At 44.1% G+C, this 21,177-nt stretch overlaps 1 pseudogene; it reads right to left on the bottom strand.

Moving 5' to 3' along the window:
* The window catches only part of LOC136383434 (mediator of RNA polymerase II transcription subunit 7-like), a 28,789-nt pseudogene extending 8,100 nt beyond the window's left edge, over nt 1-20,689 (bottom strand).
* Nucleotides 20,690-21,177: the final 488 nt, after the last annotated feature.

Genomic DNA, 21,177 nt, shown 5'->3' with positions numbered 1-21,177 from the left:
AGCAGCACTTGATGAGTCCCCCTTCCTCTAGTGTGGACCCTCATCTCCCTTCCTTGTTTCTTATACCACAGGTTGGCTCCTAACAACCATGTACTTAAGACTGGACCAACCAGGAGTTTATAGTGGCAGGGGTCAGGGTGCACTACGCTAACATATGGCAACTTGGCATATTGAAGATTGTAAACTGGAGGAATTTGAAAACCAGCAGATGCGGGAAGGGCTCCCAGACCTGCCCCTGAAGCAGGTCACAAGATCCTCCTGTGAGAGGCGCCCTCCCTATATCCGGAGGCGGGGAGCCTCCTTGTCCTGAAGGCACAGATGCTGAGAGGAATCAGGACAAACAGGCCTCAGCACGGTCCCGGGTTCACTACACTCACCCTTCATCCTGCGCCAGGTCCCCGTGGCTGTCCGCTCTGGGGCAACCTGGCGTAAACACACTGAAGCTCAAATGTTTCTTTGGGTCTTCATTTGCTTATATGAAGGCTCCGTGCCATGCAAAATTTACATTAAATAAATGTGTATGTTTTTCTCCTGTTAATCTGTCTTTGTCACTTTAATCTTCAGACCTAGCAGGGACCCTACAAGGGTCAAGGAAAACTGCTTTCTGCCCTACATTAGTGTCTTGATTCAAGGAGGCCAATATTTCAAATTGTCCTTTCGTCTGGCGCCTGGGATGTTTTAAACAGTGCAGGGACAATGTTCCTAGAGATCTGGGTGGGGGGTGAGGTGTCTATATTTGGTGCAGTGGAGGGTGGTGGTAAGGGACAGATGGGAGAGGACCCCTTGCAGGTACCCTGGACAGCCTTCTATAGACATTCCCTTGGGCATCCTGTAGGCTCATGTCAGCTTGAGTCCTTCATGAAGCAGATGCCAAGATAGAATGAGACATGCAAAGGTGTTTTGGGGACATGTCTGCAAGTGATAAAGAGGACAAGGAACAGGACTAGGAAGGAACAGTCTTCCAAGGAGGACACTGATGTGGCAGCTGGGGAGGACAGAGGGGAGGAAGGACCAGGTGGGAGGAGGCGCGGCCAGGCAGATGGGGGCCCAGGGAGGAGGAGGAGACCTGTGTCAGCCTGAATGACAGCCGGCCGCGTGTCATTGGCAGGGAGCCCCCTAGGGAAAGCGGTGGTGGGAGGGAGCGGCTCCGTGTGAGGGCTGAGGTGGTCACAGGTCAGGAGAGGTAGCAGGTGCAGGTCCCCCTGCACCTAGGTCTGAGCAGTGCCCCCCCATGGCATCCCTGTCCCCTGCTGGCTACACTTCTTCCCTCCCTCCTCCCACTCCCTTCTCCTTTCTCTTTCTCCCTGCAGTGCATGCAGTAGAGGGGATATTAAAGGGCCATCTGCTCCACCCACCCCTCTCAGGCCTCAGCCTGCATTTGTGTCTTGAGATCCCCGGGCCCCTCAGGGTGCAGGAGTCACAGCTGCTGTGTGGAGGGCAGAGCGGAGCCCTGAGCCCGAGGGCGGAGGAGCGGGGATACCAGCTGGGACGGCGCTGACAGAGTGGCGGTTCAGTTTCCTCGTTTCCTGGGTCAGCTCCGGACATCAGGCATGAGGAGGGCTCATCTCTGGGAGGGGATAAGTTTGGGACAACGAGTTTCTAATAGACTGCCTGTATCATCACCAACGTGAACACCATTACAAAACTATGTTCCAGCAACTTCACCCTGGGCGGAGCCAGGCTCGCTGCTGCGTTTCCCCGTTTCCCCCGTGCACGCACGGAGCAGGTGTCGGGGGGAGGGCGGCCGAGGCTCAGCAGCTCCCGGAAACCTGCACCTTCCAATCAGAGGCTGGGCTGGGCTTCCCTGAAACGTGGTTTGTGTCTTTTCACACTTTCCCAAATCTTACTGAGCCAAGATAGATTTAACAAGAAAGAGATCTACTCTAAATTTAAATATTATTCTCTTTGTACTTTCTAAGAGACTCAAAAATAAGTGTAAGTAATCTTTGTATCTGCTTTTAAAGACTTAAAAACTCAATGAAACTTGTGGAAAAGAGAAGAGGCAAAAAGCCAACATTAACTCACAGTCGATTACCTTGTGATTACCTTGTGATAATACTGTTGCCTTAAAAAATTTTTTTTTCTTACAAAATGCATGCATTGATGATTCTTTTGATTGTATGAAATCTAAAATGAGGCCTCTTAAGCCCAGCATGGTTAAGTGGCTTATCCAAGGTCACACAGTAAGCAAGTTGTTGCTTGTCTGTGGGCTTCTGGATCCGACCCCTGTGCTGAAGAGGAACCCCAAGTTTCAAGTCTGGAAGCAGAAGGAGAAGGCAGTGATTGGAGCAGACTGTGTCCCCTACAGCTCAGGATGGACTTCTGCTCTAGGAAGAGGCTCAGGATTCCTAAATACCATGATTTGATTACAAGTCAAATACCAGTGGAAGTGTATAATGTCGAATTCTGGCCAAAGGGTTTAGTCTTTCTACTCATATGTTCTACAGTACCATAGTCAAAAGAGAAAGGACAAAGAGAGCATATTTACAGACTCAAATATTCCAAACCACAGAAAGCATAAATAAAAGACAGCGCTGACGAGCCCTGCTGGAAGTGGACATGGCCGTCTGGTGCCACGGGCAGGAAGGGGGCGGGTTCCCCCAGAGTGCTGACGCCCACGGTGTCTGAGAGGTAACTCAGCCTCTGGAGCCGTGTTTCTTCAGCCTGGCTGCAGGTTCGAATCACCTGGGAAGCTTCTAAACACCCTGGTGGCTGAGTCATGCAGGACCAGTGACAGCAGGTTCATGGGAGGAGGAAGCTGGCACTGGGGGTTGTGAAAGCTCTCCAGCTGACTCCGAGGCTACCAACCATTGTTCCAGCACCTGACACACAACCACCTAATACGCACTGAACGAATGGATGAGTGAATATCAGTAATGGAACTAAAAGAAAAAAGAAAGGAGAAACAAATTAAGAAGATGAACACAGTTTTCACTTAGATGGAAGACCCGGAGGTCCTCACGTAGAATCCACACAGGCCTCATTCAGACTCAGTTCTGTTGGGCTCGGATGTCAAGGTTCTCAGCCCACAAGGATGAGAAGGAAGACAGGCTCTCAAAGCAGATCCACCACCAGCAGCAAGAAGGAAAATGTGACAGACTGAAGGCAGAGGGAGAAATATAAACCCTTCAAAGCCAGAGACTCAACTTCAAGGAGAGTTGTCTGAGGCCATTCAATACCAGGGCAAACTGACCGCACAGCCCGCGTCCCTGAAGGCCTCATTGTATTAGAACAGTGTGGTAATTGGTGTTCATAATGGCGCTGAGTCATCCCAGGGAGGTGAGTCCTGCAGGGGCCAGTTTAGGGCGGAGAGCTCTAGGCTGGCCTCATATTCAGGCAAAGCAGGCTGCTCTGACCGGAACCACGGCCTGTTTTTGAAAACCTTGATGGGTTTTGTAGCTCATAAAAGTGTTACTTAAACCTAGGAGGGGTGTCTACTTCCTATGAGGTGAATATTAAATTTCTCATTGAGGCAGGCTGGCTCTTTGTCAGAGGAAGCCCCTCGTGGAGGGTGTGTCCACTTCTTCGGGGAGAACACCTGGACTGGTCCGCATGGATTTCTCAGACTGAGAAGTTAAGCCACTTCTTGGTTTTGCAAATAAGGCATCTTTTTAAAGCAGAGATTTGTTATTTTCTTAGAGGAGATTTTAGTGCACTCTGGGGGACTCTCTCCAGCAGGTGTGGGAAACACAGGTGGCATCTGTTCCTGGTTATTAGTTCCACTGTCCCCCAGCTCCAGGACGGTCCCTAGGAAGCAGCACAGGGAGGGACGGAGGGGCGAAGTGAGACCGCATACCCACTCCCGAGTTACAGGAGACTAGAAGCTGTCGTTAAAGCAAAGAAATAAAATGCCGTTCACGTGGCTCAGCATCGACCTAAGATAACCAAGTTGGAAAAAAAATTGGTTTTTTAAGCCACGAAATGATAGTTTAAAGGATAGTTTAAAAATTTTGGGTAAAAAAAGTCATGAGATGATTGGTTAACCAATGAGTTCTTATTCAGTTAACTTTAGTGTGAAAGTAGCCCCTTTGGGCAGGGCACGGTGGAAGTTACAGTGTTAAGGAGATGTCCACTGTGCCTTTCGGGAATGGAAATCTTGAGAAGAAAATACACACTTGTAAAAGCAGCACAGGCCAGCGGAGCGTGCGGAGTGTGGTCCCACATCTGCTTCATTCTAGCTGCTTTGTGCCTGTGTGTGTTACACTTAGGTCTATGACCTATTTTGAATTAGCTGTTGTCTATGGTGTGAGATAGGGATCGAGGTTCAGTTTTTTCCCCCCACGCATTTATCAGTTATTCCAACAATATTGTTAAAAAGACTTTCCTTTCCCCACTGAATTAGAGCCAACAACTGGAACATTTCAATGTGACTGACAGGTAAATGGAAAAAGTTGTGGTACAATGGGACACAGCTTAGCAATTAAAAAGAAGAGAGAGCGGGAGAGCAAACTATGAAGCATGCAACAATCTAAAGGAATTATTCAAAAACATGCTGAATGAAAGAAACTCAACAGAAAGAGATCTTATGATGTGATTTGACTCAAGTGACATTCTAGAGCAGACAAAACTAATTCCACAATGACAGAAAGCAAATCAGGGGTTTGCCTGGCTGGGGACAAGAATGTTCTGTCTTGTTTTGGGTGTTGGTTCCGGGTGCATATACAATTGTCAAAATCCATCCATCTGCATATCCAAGGACTGTGTGTTTCATTATACATTAATTACATTTCAAGTTAAAATATGCTGAAGAAAAAAAAGAATTAGAATGTGAACCTCCCTGCATGACATCCAAGCAATGGCAAGCGTCTTCCCTGTGCAGATGGCTGGCTGCTGAGGCCTGGGAAAGAGAGGAGTCTGTGCAGCCGTCTTTACCTCTCCCCAGTCCTGAAACTGGGAGATAGATTTTTTTCAAAACATTGGCTAGGACACTTGTATTCAAAACCAGCTGAGTAAATACTGGGGCTTTGGTGAAATGTTTTTCCCCCCTCTGTTTGGAAATTTGAGCCTGGTGCATCTTTCTCCAGCACACTTTGTTTAGGAGATAATTTACATTTGCACAAAATCAGGGCTACAGCCCATCTGCTCAACAATTATGTAAGATCCCACACTCATTAGGAAGTGACATGCATTGGTCTTAATGAGCCTAAGGACTTGAGTGCTTGGGATTCAAGTTCTCTGAAATAACCCCTCGCTCTACCCAGCCACCACAGCCTGCCATTTGGAACATCACCGTTAATATTCATTTTAGGGCAATTGAATCATTAGAGTGCAGGGTGCTTTAAATCTCAATCTCTACACTAGATTTTCTACTATGGTTGAGCAAGACTGCATTCCCAGGGGCAGAGGCGTGTGGGCCAGGAAGGGGGTTGTTGGGTTATTTATACCTGCCGTTTCCTCATCAAAGGTGATTTATAAGAGTAAAACAGCTGGAGCAGTAACAGGATCACATCAACACGCCTGCAAATGGGTTAGGAGTGGCATTAACATGACGTCTGTGCTTTGGTTTGCGCTCAGAAGTTGAGGCTACGGGTTTATTTACAGTCTGCAGTGCACACAGCCAGGCAGCTCCATCATGGCACAGATGGCGAGGAAGGAAAGGCCATGTGCTCTGGCTCAGTTAGCATTGCAGTGAATAGGGGCCAGCTCTTCAAAGCGGCCAGAGTAGAGGGGGAGGAGCACACCAATGACAACAAAGGCTTCTTTCTGCCTTCCAGGGTTCCTAGCCCTTCCATCTAGTCCCTTTGTTCTCCGCCTGCCAGCACTTCTGAGAGGAGGGGAATGGACAGTCTCAGGGAGGTGCCCGGACCAGGCTACTGGGGACAGGACCTTGTGGGAGGCGGGAGCCTGGGCAGAGGCCTTGGCCACAGGACTTGGGGTATTAGCAGGAATCAGGGGCTGAGACCCAGTGGTACCGGAGTCTCCGAGGCACGGGAGCCATGGACCGGCCAGAAGAATCTGAAAGCTGGCGAGGTGGTTGGTGGCGGAGGGGTGGAGGGAGGTCCAGGACACACCCTGCTCTTCAGAGCAGGACTGGGGACAGGAAGTGCGGCTGCTCCCGAGAGGAAGTGCCAGGTCCCGGGAAGAACAGATCTCGGTGCCAGCCCTGACAGCCGGTGGGTGGCAGTGAGAGCCTGGCCACAAAGCCGGCCTGGGGAGTCTTCCGCGGTCACCCCTCTGTCTTCCATGACAGTTCTTCCCTCCTCAGGCCGAGTTCTCTCCCTCAGCTGGGAGGTAAACAGGCTTCCACCCCCACCGTGTGTGTGTGTGTGTGTGTGTGTGTGTGTGTGTGTGCGCGCGCGCGCTCGCGCCTGTGCGTGTGCGTGTGCATGTGTGTGTGTCCTGGGGAAAGTGAGTGGTAGGAAGTTACCAGGAGCCAGATGTGTTACACCCACGTTGTCTCAGCAGGCGAGGCAAAGGGTTTCCCTGACTGTCTCAGGCTGAGTCCAAAAATTTAATTGACAAAGACAGATTAACAAGAGAAAAGCATACACATTTATTTAATATAAGTTTTACACAACATGGAAGCCTTCTTAAGAATATAAAGAACCGAAGAAATGGTTAAACCTGAGTGTTTCAATGCTAGGTTGAAGAAGTGGATGGTGGTGGGAGAAGAGGAAAGGGCGGGGGGGGGGGGGGGTATGAGGGAAGTCATTAAATGGGGGGAACTAGGCCCTGGCCGGTTGGCTCAGTGGTAGAGCGTCGGCCTGGCGTGCGGGGGACCCGGGTTCGATTACCGGCCAGGGCACATAGGAGAAGCGCCCATTTGCTTCTCCACCCCCCACCCCCTCCTTCCTCTCTGTCTCTCTCTTCCCCTCCCGCAGCCAAGGCTCCATTGGAGCAAAGATGGCCCGGGCCCTGGGGATGGCTCCTTGGCCTCTGCCCCAGGCGCTAGAGTGGCTCTGGTCCCGACAGAGCGACGGGCAGAGCATCGCCCCCTGGTGGGCAGAGCCTCGCCCCTGGTGGGCGTGCCGGGTGGATCCCCGTCGGGCGCATGCGGGAGTCTGACTGTCTCTCCCGGTTTCCAGCTTCAGAAAGAAAAAAAAAAATGGGGGGAACTAGCAAAGCCTATTCGGATTCTTCTCCGAGTCCCTGTGTCTCAGTGGGCAAGGAGGCTCGTCCCCTCAGGGTGTCCCTGTGTCTCAGTGGGCAAGGAGGCTCGTCCCCTCAGGGTGTCCCTGTGTCTCAGGAGGTAAGGAGGCTCGTGCCCTCGGTATGGGAAGCGCAGCTCATGTGAGAGTCTTATGACCTACTTCAGGGACAGGTCCGAGAGTCCTCCCTGCACTTGTCATTTCTCCAGTCCTTTCAGGTGTGAGAGTCCCTATGCCAAGGAGCCCCATATTGAGCATGTCCTGAGCCCCCATTGTCTCTTGTCACATAGACATAAAGCAAAAGGGAAATTAGTCTTGGCCACGTCCACGGGTGGGTCTGCATATATGTACTTGAATGAAGGTATACTTAATTTAGAAGCACTTAGTACTAGGTTTTCATTCCCCTAAAGGGCATCTTTGTAGCTATATAATATTCATAATCCCTGTTTCTTAGAATAGAATCCATTGAGTTCTCTCTCTGAGATATCATGAAATGCACAGGCTTTAACTTTCTTCACAGAGTCTTGCATTCATTTTTAATTTTTATTATCTAAAGAAGGTAACTACATTGGAAATTGGTGGGTCTCAAAAACAGGATGGTTCTTGCTACCAGTTGAAATGTGAGAATAGAGGCACTGGCTTGGTTCTGAGTATAAAAGGGTAGATTGTGCCAGAGCCTTGGCACTCAGCATAGCCCTCTTCAGAAATGGCCTTGGCATCACATGGGTGTTCCTTCCTCTCTCCTGGTCTCCAGGCTCTACTATGGGTACCTGGCCTCACCATTCCCAAGGTCCCTGCCTCAGGCAGTGACCAAGAACATTCAAACATGCAGCTACTCTCTTCTCAAAGTATCTCAGTATTGTTGATGTGTTCCTGTGGCAACTTTTATTTACTGAGTGTCAACGAGGTGCTTGTTAGAGTGCTGTGGGCTTTACAAACATAACCTCGTTTAGTACGCATGCTGACTCTAGTAGTAAACGTTATTCCCATTTTCAGATGCAGAAACTGAGACTCAGATATCAGAGTTGAAAATCATATCCAAAACCACCCTATCCTAACCTGACCAGTGCTGGTGCAGTGGATAGAGTGTCAACTTGGGACACTGAGGTCCCAAGTTCAAAACCCTGAGGTGGGCTCACCAGCTTGAGCATGGGGTCGCTGGCTTGAGTATGGGATCATAGACATGACCCCATGGTCATTGGCTTGAGCTCAAAGGTCACTGGCTTGAACCAGGGGTCACTGGCTTGGCTGGAGTCCCCTAGTCAAGGCACATATGAGAAAGCAATCAGTAAATAACTAAAGTACTGTAACTACCAGTTGATGATTCTCATCTCTCTCTCTTCCTGTCTCTCTCTTTCTTTCTCTCCTGCAAAAAACAAAACAAACAACAACAACAAAACCCACCCTATTCCAAAGCCTGTTCTTTTTTTCGCTACACAATTCAGATTTCTCTATCATAAAAGCTTTTTAGTTCTCAATACTTTTCTATTAAAATTAAGTACTCTGGAACAGTATGAAGCCCTAAGAGCTAATGTCTTGGTGATGCCAGTTGAAATATAGCTTGGGAGCAAATGGAGAATCAGGACAGACAACCCTCAGGGGACAGCAGAGGGGCAGGCAAGCAATAATCGAGAGAAAGGAGAGAAGCTGTGATGAAGATGGTTTTGTCTTGTCTGTGCAAATTCAGGAAAAGCCACAAAATAAAAATGATGCTACGGGAGTCGCCTGTAACTCTTTTCTGGCGGCTTAGCAGCTGACTCGTCTCCTTGTGTTTTGTGTACCTCACTTATTACCTCCATCCTGAAAGATACTGATATTCATCTATCCAGCCTGCCTTGCAGCTGGCATAGGCACATTGCCTAGAACCTTCCAACCAGATAATCCTTCCAAGAGGTTGAATTGAGGACACTCTGGACTGGCAGCAATTTTGTCTTCCTGGGCCAAAGGTAGCAGTGGGCTCAAGGCACTGCTACTACATGTAACCTCTGGGACATGGTGGCCAAGACAGGGTGGCTTTGGTAGACCAACTGTGCTGCAGGATCTACGTCACTGTTCCTAACTCTTTGGCCCTGAGTGTGACTCTTCAGCCCCTCCAATAATTCTGTGAACCATCCCATTTCTCTCTCTGTCTTTTTAAAATAACAGCTACGTTGAAATAAACTTTATATACCATAAAGTTCAATCTTTTAAGGTATACAATTTGGCAATCTTTAATATCAATACATTCTTGGAGTTGTGCAACCATCATCCCTATCTAACTATAGAAGATTTTAATAATCCCCCCCAAATACATATCCCCATCTCTCCTTCCCACAGTCTGTGACAACCACTGATCTACTTTCATCTCTATGGATTTGCCTATTCTGGACATTTCATTTAAATAGAATCATACAATACGTAGCCCTTTACATCTGGCTTCTTTCAGTTAGCATGACGTTTTCAAGGTTCATGCATGTGGCAATATGGAAACATCACAATTTGTTTATTCATTGATGGACATGTAGGTTAATTAGTTTTTGGCTATTATAAATCATGCTACTGTGAAAGTTCACATGCAAGTTTTTGTGAGAATGCACATTTTCAATTCTCAGGTCTATACTTCAGAGTGAAATTGCAGAATTATATGATTACTCTGTATGTAACTTTTGAGGGAATGATAAGACTGTTTTCCACAGTGGCTGCACCATTTCACTTTCCCATTAGCAATGCACAAGGGTTCCAATTTCTTCACATCCTTATCAACACTGTTTTATGTTAGCCATTCAAGTGAGTGTGAAATTGTGGGTCAGTTTGCATTTCCTTGATAGCTAATGATGCTGAGGCTCTCTTCACATATTTATTGGCCACGTATATCTTCTTTGGAGCAATGTCTGTTTAAATCCTTTGCATTTTTAATTTAAAAAAATTTTTGTTGTAAAGTTTTATTAAATTTTATTGTTGAAAAAGTACTCAGAGACAAAAATGGCCATTTCATAATGGCTAAGGGGACACTGAATCAAGAAGACATAACAATTCTTAATATATATGCACCAAACCAAGGAGCACCAAAATATATAAGACAGCTACTTATTGACCTTAAAACAAAAACGGACAAAAATACAATCATACTTGGAGACCTCAATACACCGCTGACGGCTCTAGATTGGTCATCCAAACAGAAAATCAACAAAGATATATTGGCCTTAAACAAAACACTAGAGCACCTGGATATGATAGACATCTATAGGACATTTCATCCCAAAGTGACTGAGTATACATTTTTCTCCAGTGTACATGGATCATTCTCAAGAATTGACCATATGTTGGGCCACAAAAACAACATCAGCAAATTCAGAAAAATTGAAGTTGTACCAAGCATATTTTCTGATCATAAAGCCTTGAAACTAGAATTCAACTGCAAAAAAGAGGAAAAAAAATCCCACAAAAATGTGGAAACTAAACAACATACTTTTAAAAAATGAATGGGTCAAAGAAGAAATAAGTGCAGAGATCAAAAGATATATACAGACTAATGAAAATGACAATACGACATATCAGAATCTATGGGATGCAGCAAAAGCAGTGATAAGAGGGAAGTTCATATCACTTCAGGCATATATAAACAAACAAGAGAGAGCCCAAGTGAACCACTTAACTTCACACCTTAAGGAACTAGAAAAAGAAGAACAAAGACAACCCAAAACCAGCCAAAGAAAGGAGATAATAAAAATCAGAGCAGAAATAAATGAAATAGAGAACAGTAAAACTATAGAAAAAATTAATAGAACAAAGAGCTGGTTCTTTGAAAAGATCAACAAAATTGACAAACCCTTGGCAAGACTTACCAAGGAAAAAAGAGAAAGAACTCATATAAACAAAATCCAAAATGAAAGAGGAGAAATCACCATGGACACCGTAGATATACAAAGAATTATTGTAGAATACTATGAAAAACTATATGCTACTAAATTCAACAATCTAGAAGAAATGGATAAATTCCTAGAACAATACAACCTTCCTAGACTGAGTCAAGAAGAAGCAGAAAGCCTAAACAGACCTATTAGTAGAGAAGAAATAGAAAAAACCATTAAAAACCTCCCCAAAAATAAAAGTCCAGGCCCAGACGGCTATACCAGCGAATTTTATCAAACATTCAAAGAAGACTTGGTTCCTATTCTCCTCAAAGTCTTCCAAAAAATTGAAGAAGAAGCAATACTTCCAAACACATTTTATGAGGCCAACATAACCCTCATTCCAAAACCAGGCAAGGATGGCACAAAAAAAGAAAATTACAGACCAATATCTCTAATGAATACAGATGCTAAAATACTAAACAAAATACTAGCATATCGAATACAACAACATATTAAAAAAATAATACATCATGATCAAGTGGGATTCATCCCAGAATCTCAAGGATGGTTCAACATATGTAAAACGGTTAACGTAATACACCATATCAACAAAACAAAGAACAAAAACCACATGATCTTATCAATAGACGCAGAAAAAGATTTCAATAAAATACAACACAATTTTATGTTTAAGACTCTCAACAAAATGGGTATAGAAGGAAAATATCTCAACATGATAAAGGCCATATATGATAAACCATCAGCTAACATCATATTAAATGGCACTAAACTGAAGGCTTTCCCCCTTAAATCAGGAACAAGACAAGGTTGTCCACTCTCTCCACTTTTATTTAATGTGGTACTAGAGGTTCTAGCCAGAGCAATCAGACAAGACAAAGAAATAAAAGGCATCCATATCGGAAAAGAAGAAGTAAAGGTATCACTTTTTGCAGATGATATGATCCTATACATTGAAAACCCCAAAGAATCCACAAAAAGACTACTAGAAACAATAAGCCAATACAGTAAGGTCGCAGGATACAAAATTAACACAGAAGTCAATAGCCTTTCTATATGCCAACAATGAAATAACTGAGAACGAACTCAAAAGAATAATCCCCTTCACAATTGCAACCAAAAAAATAAAATACTTAGGAATAAACATAACAAAAAATGTAAAGGACTTATTTAATGAAAACTATAAACCATTGTTAAGAGAAATCGAAAAAGATATAATGAGATGGAAGAATATTCCTCGTTCTTGGTTAGGAAGAATAAATATAATCAAGATGGCCATATTACCCAAAGCAATATACAAATTTAATGCAATTCCCATCAAAATTCCAATGACATTTTTTAAAGAAATGGAGCAAAAAATCATCAGATTTATATGGAACTATAAAAAACCCCGAATAGCCAAAGCAATCCTAAAGAAAAAGAATGAAGCTGGGGGCATTACAATACCTGACTTCAAACTATATTATAGGGCCACAACAATCAAAACAGCATGGTATTGGCAGAAAAGTAGACACTCAGACCAATGGAACAGAATAGAAAGTCCAGAAATAAAACCACATATATATAGTCAAATAATTTTTGATAAAGGGGCCAAGAACATACAATGGAGAAAAGAAAGCCTCTTCAATAAATGGTGCTGGGAAAACTGGAAAGCCACATGCAAAAGAATGAAACTGGACTACAGTTTGTCCCCCTGTACTAAAATTAACTCAAAATTGATCAAAGATCTAAACATAAGACCTGAAACAATAAAGTACATAGAAGAAGACATAGGTACTAAACTCATAGACCTGGGTTTTAAAGAGCATTTTATGAATTTGACTCCAATGGCAAGAGAAGTGAAGGCAAAAATTAATGAATGGGACTACATCAGACTAAGAAGTTTTTGCTCAGCAAGAGAAACTGATAACAAAATAAACAGAAAGCCAACTAAATGGGAAATGATATTTTCAAACAACAGCTCAGATAAGGGCCTAATATCCAAAATATACAAAGAACTCATAAAACTCAACAATAAACAAACAAACAATCCAATAAAAAAATGGGAAGAGGACATGAACAGACACTTCTCCCAGGAGGAAGTACAAATGGCCAACAGATATATGAAAAGATGCTCATCTTCTTTAGTTATTAGAGAAATGCAAATCAAAACTGCAATGAGATACCACCTCACACCTGTTAGATTAGCTATTATTAACAAGACAGATAATAGCAAATGTTGGAGAGGCTGTGGAGAAAAAGGAACCCTCATACACTGTTGGTGGGAATGTAAAGTAGTACAACCATTATGGAAGAAAGTATGGTGGTTCCTCAAAAAACTGAAAATAGAACTACCTTATGACCCAGCAATCCCTCTACTGGGTATATACCCCAAAAACTCAGAAACATTGATACGTAAAGACACATGCAGCCCCATGTTCATTGCAGCATTGTTCACGGTGGCCAGGACATGGAAACAACCAAAAAGCCCGTCAATAGTTGACTGGATAAAGAAGATGTGGCACATATACACTATGGAATACTACTCAGCCATAAGAAATGATGACATCGGATCATTTACAGCAAAATGGTGGGATCTTGATAACATTATACGAAGTGAAATAAGTAAATCAGAAAAAACCAGGAACTGCATTATTCCATACGTAGGTGGGACATAAAAGTGAGACTAAGAGACATTGATAAGAGTGTGGTGGTTACGGGGGGAGGGGGGAGAAGGAGAGGGAAACGGGGAGGGGGAGGGGCACAAAGAAAACTAGATAGAAGGTGGCAGAGGACAATCTGACTTTGGGTGATGGGTATGCAACAAATTGAAAGACAAGATAACCTGGACTTGTTATCTTTGAATATATGTATCCTGATTTATCGATGTCGCCCCATTAACAAAATAAAATTAAAAAAAAAAAAAAAAGAAGTTAGTCCAATGTTATCTTTAAAACCATAACATTGGCCCTGCCCAGTTTCTCAGTGGATAGAACATCAGCCCCGCGTGCAGCTGTCCTGGGTTTGATGCCAGTCAGAGCACACAATAGAAACCACCATCTGCTTCTCTTACCTTCCTTCTTCCCCTTCTCTCCCTCTTCCCCTCCCACAGCCAAGGCATGATTGGTTTTAATGTCAGCCAAGGACACTAAGGATAGCTTGGTTGATTTGACAGGGGTTGCTGGGTGGATCTCGGTCAGGGCACCTGCGGGAGTTGACCCATAACATCTATTTTAAGTATTTATCTATAGTAAGAAGCACGTCTTTCTCTTCTTTATGCCTCTATCACCCAGTTAGATCCTCACATTAGCGGTCAATAATCAATATGAATGCATGGGTATGGTTTACATGAAAAGGTTATAATCAAGTCATCAATATAGAAGATATATTACAACTTTCTTGTTTCAAGAAAGTGAAGTTTGATTTGAAAATATCAGCTCATAGATGGAGCATTTGCTAAAGGTGTCAAATTGTGTCTTAAAAATGAGGAAATCAAAAATTGATATGTAAAACAAGGAGATTTAATTTGAATATTGTCTGTGTGGTGCTATGTAATCAATATGAATGTTTTTATTTGATTTATTTGCTTTCTAAAATATGTTACTTTTACTATAAAATGTGTATGCACATTTTAGAAAACATTAAATACAGAATCAAGTAATTTATAATAACATTACATGAAATGTCTAATGTTAACTTTAAGGTGAATATCCTTTTACATTTGCAAACATGTCAAGATATTATTTTAAAAACTATATTATTATGCATTTATTAAACACCTTGCACATTCTTTCCATGCTAAAAAAAAAAATTTTATTGTTGAGTTTCAAGCTTTCTTTATATTTTCTTGATACAAATCCCTTATCCAATATGTGATATGCAAATATTTACTCCCATTTGCATATTGTCCTTTTACTTTCCTGATAATATCCTTTGAAGCACATTTTTTTCTTTAATGTTGATAAAGTCCAATTTATCAACATTTTCTTTGATTGCTTGTGCTTTAAGGTGTCATATCTAAGAAACTATTGCTTAATCTGAGATCACAAAGATAACTATTCTCTCCTCTAAACATTTTATAATTTTATTTTTTACATTTAGTTCTCTGACCCATTTTTATTTTTATACTTTTAAATAATAGCTAACTCTTTTAAAAATTATATTTATTTACTTGAGAGAGAATTAGGGAGAGAGATATCTATCTGTTCCTGTATGTGCTCTAACTGGGGATTGAATCAGCAACCTCCGGGCCTTGGCTGATGCTCACCAACCGAGCTATCCAGCCAGGGCTGACCCATTTATAGTTAATTTTTGTGCACGGTGCCGTTTTCCTCTCTTGTGGAAGGCGTGGGGCTCTGCATCCCATCCTCCCCCAGGCTCCAGGTTGAGCTGCAGCTCACAGTGCAGCTCTATCAGAATATCTGAGGGCCAATTCCTCTTGTGCCTCGGGCCCTCTTGGCATCTCCAGTCTGCTATTCAGGTGCGTTAGTTCCCTATTGCTACTGTCACAGGTCACCACAAACTGAGTGGCTTAAAACCAACACAAACTTACTCCCTTATAGTTCTGGAGGGCACAAGGCCACAGTCAGTTTCACTGGGCTAAAGTTAAAACGTTGCTAGGGCCAGTCACTTCTGGGGACAGTTCATTTTCTTGCCTTTTCCACTTCTAGATGCTGCCTCCATCCTTTGGCTTGTGTGTCCTTCATCCATCTTCACACTCAGCATTACGGCATCTTGTTTGCTGTGTCACACGGCCTCCCTCTTCTGTGATCAAATCTCCCTCTTCTTTCCTCTTAGTAATGACACTTGTGATGACACTTGGGGCCCATGCAGATGGTCCAAGATAATCTTTCTCAAGATCCTTAACTTAATTACATCTGAAAAATCCCTTCTTACTCTCAGGCAGCATGCTCTGCTTCTGGGGACGAGGACATGGACACCTTCTGGACACCACTATTCAGCTACTGCATCAGGCATGACGTCTATGGGCTGCACTGGCTGACAAGCCTGGGACTCCTCTGGATGTTGGGGTCTCTGCCAGTTGTCTATGTTTGGACTCTATTTTGACTCTGACCAGTTGTCAAATATTCTGAAGCATCCCTCTCTGTTGGGGAGATGAGTAAATATGAATTTGTAGGAGGCTGAAATAGACAGCTGGTGAGCTCAACAAATGTGTAAAACTGATTGGTGCCCAGCTGTAAGAAAACCAAGTGTGAGTCAAGAAAAGAAAAAGCGGGCCCGGGCTGGTTTGCTCGGTGGATAGAGTGTCAGCCTAGCGTATGGACATCCCAGCTTCAATTCCTGGTCAGGGCACACAAGAGAAACAACCATCTGCTTCTCTCCCTCTCCCACTCTCCTTTATCTCCCTCTTCCCCTCCTACAGCCAGTGGTTCGATTGGTTCAGGTGTGGCCACAGGCGCTGAGGATAGCTCATTGGTCTGAGCATCAGCCTCAGGTGCTAAACATAGCCCAGCTGATTTGAGCATTGGCCCCAGACAGGGGTTGCTGGGTGGATCCCGGTCAGGGTGCATGCAGGAGTCTGTCTTACCACCTCCCCTTCTCTCACTTAAAAAAAAAAAAGGAAAGGAAAAGGAAAACCATACACAGAACAGTCCAGAAACAGATCAGTGATACAAGTCTGAAATAGCAGAGACTCAAGAGCAAAGCCATAGGAAAGTCAAGAACAAAGTGCCTAGACCTGCTGAGCAGATAAGCGTTTTGATAGAAGGCTTTCTGAAGTTCCACTTTGACCTGGATCCCAAGGAGAGACACAGCTCGGGACCCAACCAAGAAGGGCTGTTTCTATTCAAGAAAGATGTGACGTAGGTAGGACATAAAAGTGAGACTAAGAGACATTGATAAGAGTGTGGTGGTTACAGGGGGAGGGGGGAGAGGGAGAGGGAAAGGGGGAGGGGGAAGGGCACAAAGAAAACTAGATAGAAGGTGACAGAGGACTTTGGGTGATGGGTATGCCACATAGTTGAATGACAAGATAGCCTGGACATGTTATCTTTGAATATATGTATCCTGATTTATCGATGTCGCCCCATTAAAAAAATAAAATTATTAAAAAAAAAAAGAAAGATGTGGCAGAAGTAAAGATGTGTCTCTGATGGGACTGACAGAGACAACCCAGAAGTGAGCATGCACAACTGGACCATTTATCCCCACGCAGGTCCCTGAACCTGTGCTGTGAGCCCACGAGTGGCAATGATCTCCAGAGAACAATCACCTAATCAGCTGAGTCAGAATCGCTTGGTAAAATGCCAGACCTGGACCTCTTTTCATAATAATCAGAATTTCTGGGGATGGGGTCCTAGAGTGTGTGGTTTAATAAGAAGAGATAATTTTTAAGTGCTGAAGTCCCCAGGCAGAACTGTGACTGGCATATTTGAGGAGGCTCAAAACCACTATCTTTTCATTGGATTTTGTGCAAATTCTTTGAGGCGCCTAAGAGAGCAAGTGCATTAGTCACAACCAGCATCATGGGAGAAGACCCTGGAATCATGGGGAATGGAGGGAGCAGGTAGGTTTCTACTCGCTAACCAACTGTGATTGATTGGTAGCGGCTGAACAGTGAACAGTCAGCAATGTCTGCCGTGACCCCAGGTTGGGAGGGCTGCAAATGTGTGCCTCCTACTTGCCATGTTATCCTAGAAAGACCTGGCTCTCCTTTCTTATTTCATAATGAGCGATAGTGTATGTGCAAAAGACTGGATGGAAACATAGATGCACACTTGAAAGAACAAAAATAAAGCACTCCCTTTAAACGTGTCTTTAGATAGCAGCTTCCTGAATCTTCTTGGGTAACACGTGGCATTGTCTCACAACTTTTAAAATGTCTCATTTAAATAAATCCCTTTCGGAACAACTTAAGTCCAGTCCCTTTCATTCTACTCGGAGAGAAACGGAGCAGCTGTTCCTGCTCGCTTACTCAATATGCCTCCCTATTTTTAAGAATTCAGTTCTCTAGAAAAAAAAAATTAATGAGACTCTTCTATTTTAATGAGTTACTTGTTTGGTGGATTGGCATTTTTCCTCCCCCACGCTCAAAATTCTTGGCTACACAGGCAAATTAGAATAGAACACTGCGAATAGAAAGAATTCAGATGCCACCCAAGTCTCACTTTTCCCAGAGGGTGCGAGAGGGCCAGGGAAATGAAGGACCTGGTTTGCCCACACAGCGGAGCTAGAGGTGTTCTGTCACTTAGTTCAGAGTCACCCCACAGGAGAAGTCAATCTGACCAGGATACAGCAACGATTGGTATGTTCTGAACTGAGAGACTAATACCAGAACCAAACGTGGGGTGGAGTTCATTTCCCATACATACTGATGGCTTTCTAAGCTTAAGTCTCTAGGTCTTTGCCCAGAGGGCTTAAGACCCATGCTGGGGGCAGACCAGAAACATGGGGGGGATGTCAGATCCCCAGGAGCAATCCTTAACCCCTCAGAGAAGAGGACGGGTGGTTTAATACTGATTCTTCACCCCTTCCTTGAAGGGGCAGTTCTGAGGCCCTCGCTCCCTGTGTCTCAGAGCATGCTCAGCAGGCTGGGCTCTCTCTGCTCCACCGGTGATACCAGTGACCCTGTCGTTCCCGCGCCCTGTGTTCCCCTTCCTCTCATGCCCTGCCCCTCACTGTGCCCCTGCCCCTCACTGTGCCCTGCCCCTCACTGTGCTGGCTGGGATCAGCTCCCAGTCAACCATGTGCACCCATCTCCTTATTTCAAAACCTTCTTTTGGGGGAAATGAAACAAAGACCATGTTTTACAAGAAAAGAGCTTTACACCTGACTGGGCAGTGGCGCAGTGAATAGAGCATTGGACTGGGATGTGGAGGACCCAAGTTTGAGACCCTGAGGTCGCCAGCTTGAACGCAGGCTCATCTGGTTTGAGCAAGGCTCACTAGCTTGAGCCCAAGGTCGCTGGCTTAAGCAAGGAGTCACTCAGTCTGCTGTAGTCCCCTGGTCAAGGCACATATGAGAAAGCATCAATGAACAACTAAGGTGCCTCAATGAAAGATTGATGCTCCTCATCTCTCTCCCTTCCTGTCTGTCTGTCCCTGTCTGTCCTTCTCTCTGTCTCTGTCACAAAATAAATAAATAAATAAAATTAAAATGCTTTAAAAAAAGAGCTTTACAACAAGTTTAGCAGGAGCTGGGAATTCAGAACATTGCCTAGAAGTGGATTTTCTTTTTGTTTAGCTTTTATTTATCATTCTTAAAGAAAATGCAAATCTACTTTCCAAGGATGAAAGTTTGCTAGTACTGAGGGTTATCTTTGATGTTTACCGCTACTCCGAAAACAGGAACATTCCGCACAACAGCAGCACTTTGCTTTTCTAAGTTTACACTTAATGTAGTCATACGCACTTGCCTACGCTTGCCGTAAAGTGAGGTTACTGCCTGTGATATCTCGTAATTGATAAAGTTGAAGAGATAAGCTGTCTACATAACTCCTCATTATGTCTGTTTTAAGACTCTTCGAGAGCAAATTAACTAATACGTAATGCTATTTACTGAAAGAGAAAAAGAAAAACAATAACAAAAAAGAAACATCCTTCACGGTCTTCCGTTTTATCAACTAGAACACACAGGGCAGCGTCTTTCTCTATAATCTGGTTTTTCCAAAGACCTGAATTTTCTATTTGTTGTTCACTGTGTCCAGTACAATTGCTGTTATTATCAGTGTCCATTGGTTTAGTTTTTATCCTTATTCCTGAACCTGAAAGGGGCAAATCATCAGGCAAAGAAGCCAAACAATTTTGAATCATCTCAGTGACTTGTTCCAGATGTTTTGAAACCTCTCAGCTGTTTTAAGGCCTTGATGTTTTTGCACCTGCATCACGACCTGAAGGGTCTCTCTTGCCTGGTGGAGAGATATTCATTTATGAGATAACACATGTGAACAAAAAACAGCTTAAGGTCTTCTAGCTTCTCTTCTCATCCTATCCTCCAGAGCTCTTTACCAAGGCATCTAAGAGGTCTAAGCAATTAATAATAGACATACTGAGTTTTCTCAGTCTTTCTTAAAATCAGACTGCATAGGATGAAGCCATCTGAAGCCCTTCCATTCTAAAGGGCATATGACAAGATCATATTATTGGAACTGGTTGCTAAACATCATATAACTGTCTTTTATTGAAGGTGGAGGCTTGGGAGCTAGGCTTTCCCAAATATTTTCATCCATATACTCCTTGACATGCTGCACTGAAGGTGATGGAAGGGTACCCACTTGCTGTGGCTCACCCACTGTGGAAGATCAAGAATCTCCCATGTGCAGGCTCTGGGTTCCAGCAGAGGTCACATTCTCCTTCCTCTCAGTTTCTTCAGAGTGGTCATTCCAACTTATCCTGGCCCTTCAGGGAAGCCTTCTGGGGCAGAGAGCATCCACTCACCCCCGCTCTCGTAGAAGCCCCCATCACGACTGCCACGTAATACTCTCTCAGGCAGTAGGCTGGTACCACCCTGGAGACTGTGGGAAATTCTCAGACCCCATTCAGTTCTGGGTTCACTTGGGTAGCTGCCCTCCAAACTGCAGACACGTGGGTTTTCAGTGATCAGTAAGCTCCAGGACCAGCTTTATAAGTTACAAACCCTGTGCAAAGTAAAAACGCAAGTATCAAGAATTTCAAGGTGGTGCCAGGAGAGCATGAAGCCAAGGGCGGAGCTCTCCCGGGATTGGGCCTGTGTGACCACACAGCTTGCACAGCCTGACACTGGCCCACAGAAAGTCTTCCTGTGTGAGAATTACCATGACAAGGACGGCGCCATTTGTTGAACCCTTTCCATAGATCCAAGCCACAGGCTGATAAGCCCATCAGATTGCATTAGGCCAGGTATTTCCCATGACAATCCCATGGGATTGACACCATTCATTGGAAAATCCTTGTACAGGAGAAGGAAGATATAACGAGATGCTCAGTGGGACTTTTCCAGTGGTCTCAGAATCATGACTAAGATTAAAAGCTACAAATAAAGAGACACCAAGAACACCACTATGGTAGGCAGAGTAATGGTCCCCAAAGGTGTCCACATCCTGATTCCCAGAACCTGTGAACGTTTACCTAACGGAAGAAGGACTATGAAGATATAATTAAGGATAAAGACCTTGGGATGAGAGGTTTTCATGGACTAGGATGCATTTGAATACCCTTCCTGGTTTGCAGTAATATCACAGTATGAAGCAAAGAGAATGACAGCGATTCCCTGTCCTTGTTCCTCACGACAAGAGTGTGGGTATGCGCCCAGGCTTGGCCAGT

This window comes from Saccopteryx leptura, chromosome 11 (genome assembly GCF_036850995.1).
Source record: "Saccopteryx leptura isolate mSacLep1 chromosome 11, mSacLep1_pri_phased_curated, whole genome shotgun sequence".
Taxonomy (NCBI): Eukaryota; Metazoa; Chordata; class Mammalia; order Chiroptera; family Emballonuridae; genus Saccopteryx; species Saccopteryx leptura.
Note: the sequence above shows the minus strand (reverse complement) of the source record. Positions and strands in the feature narration are given on the sequence as shown.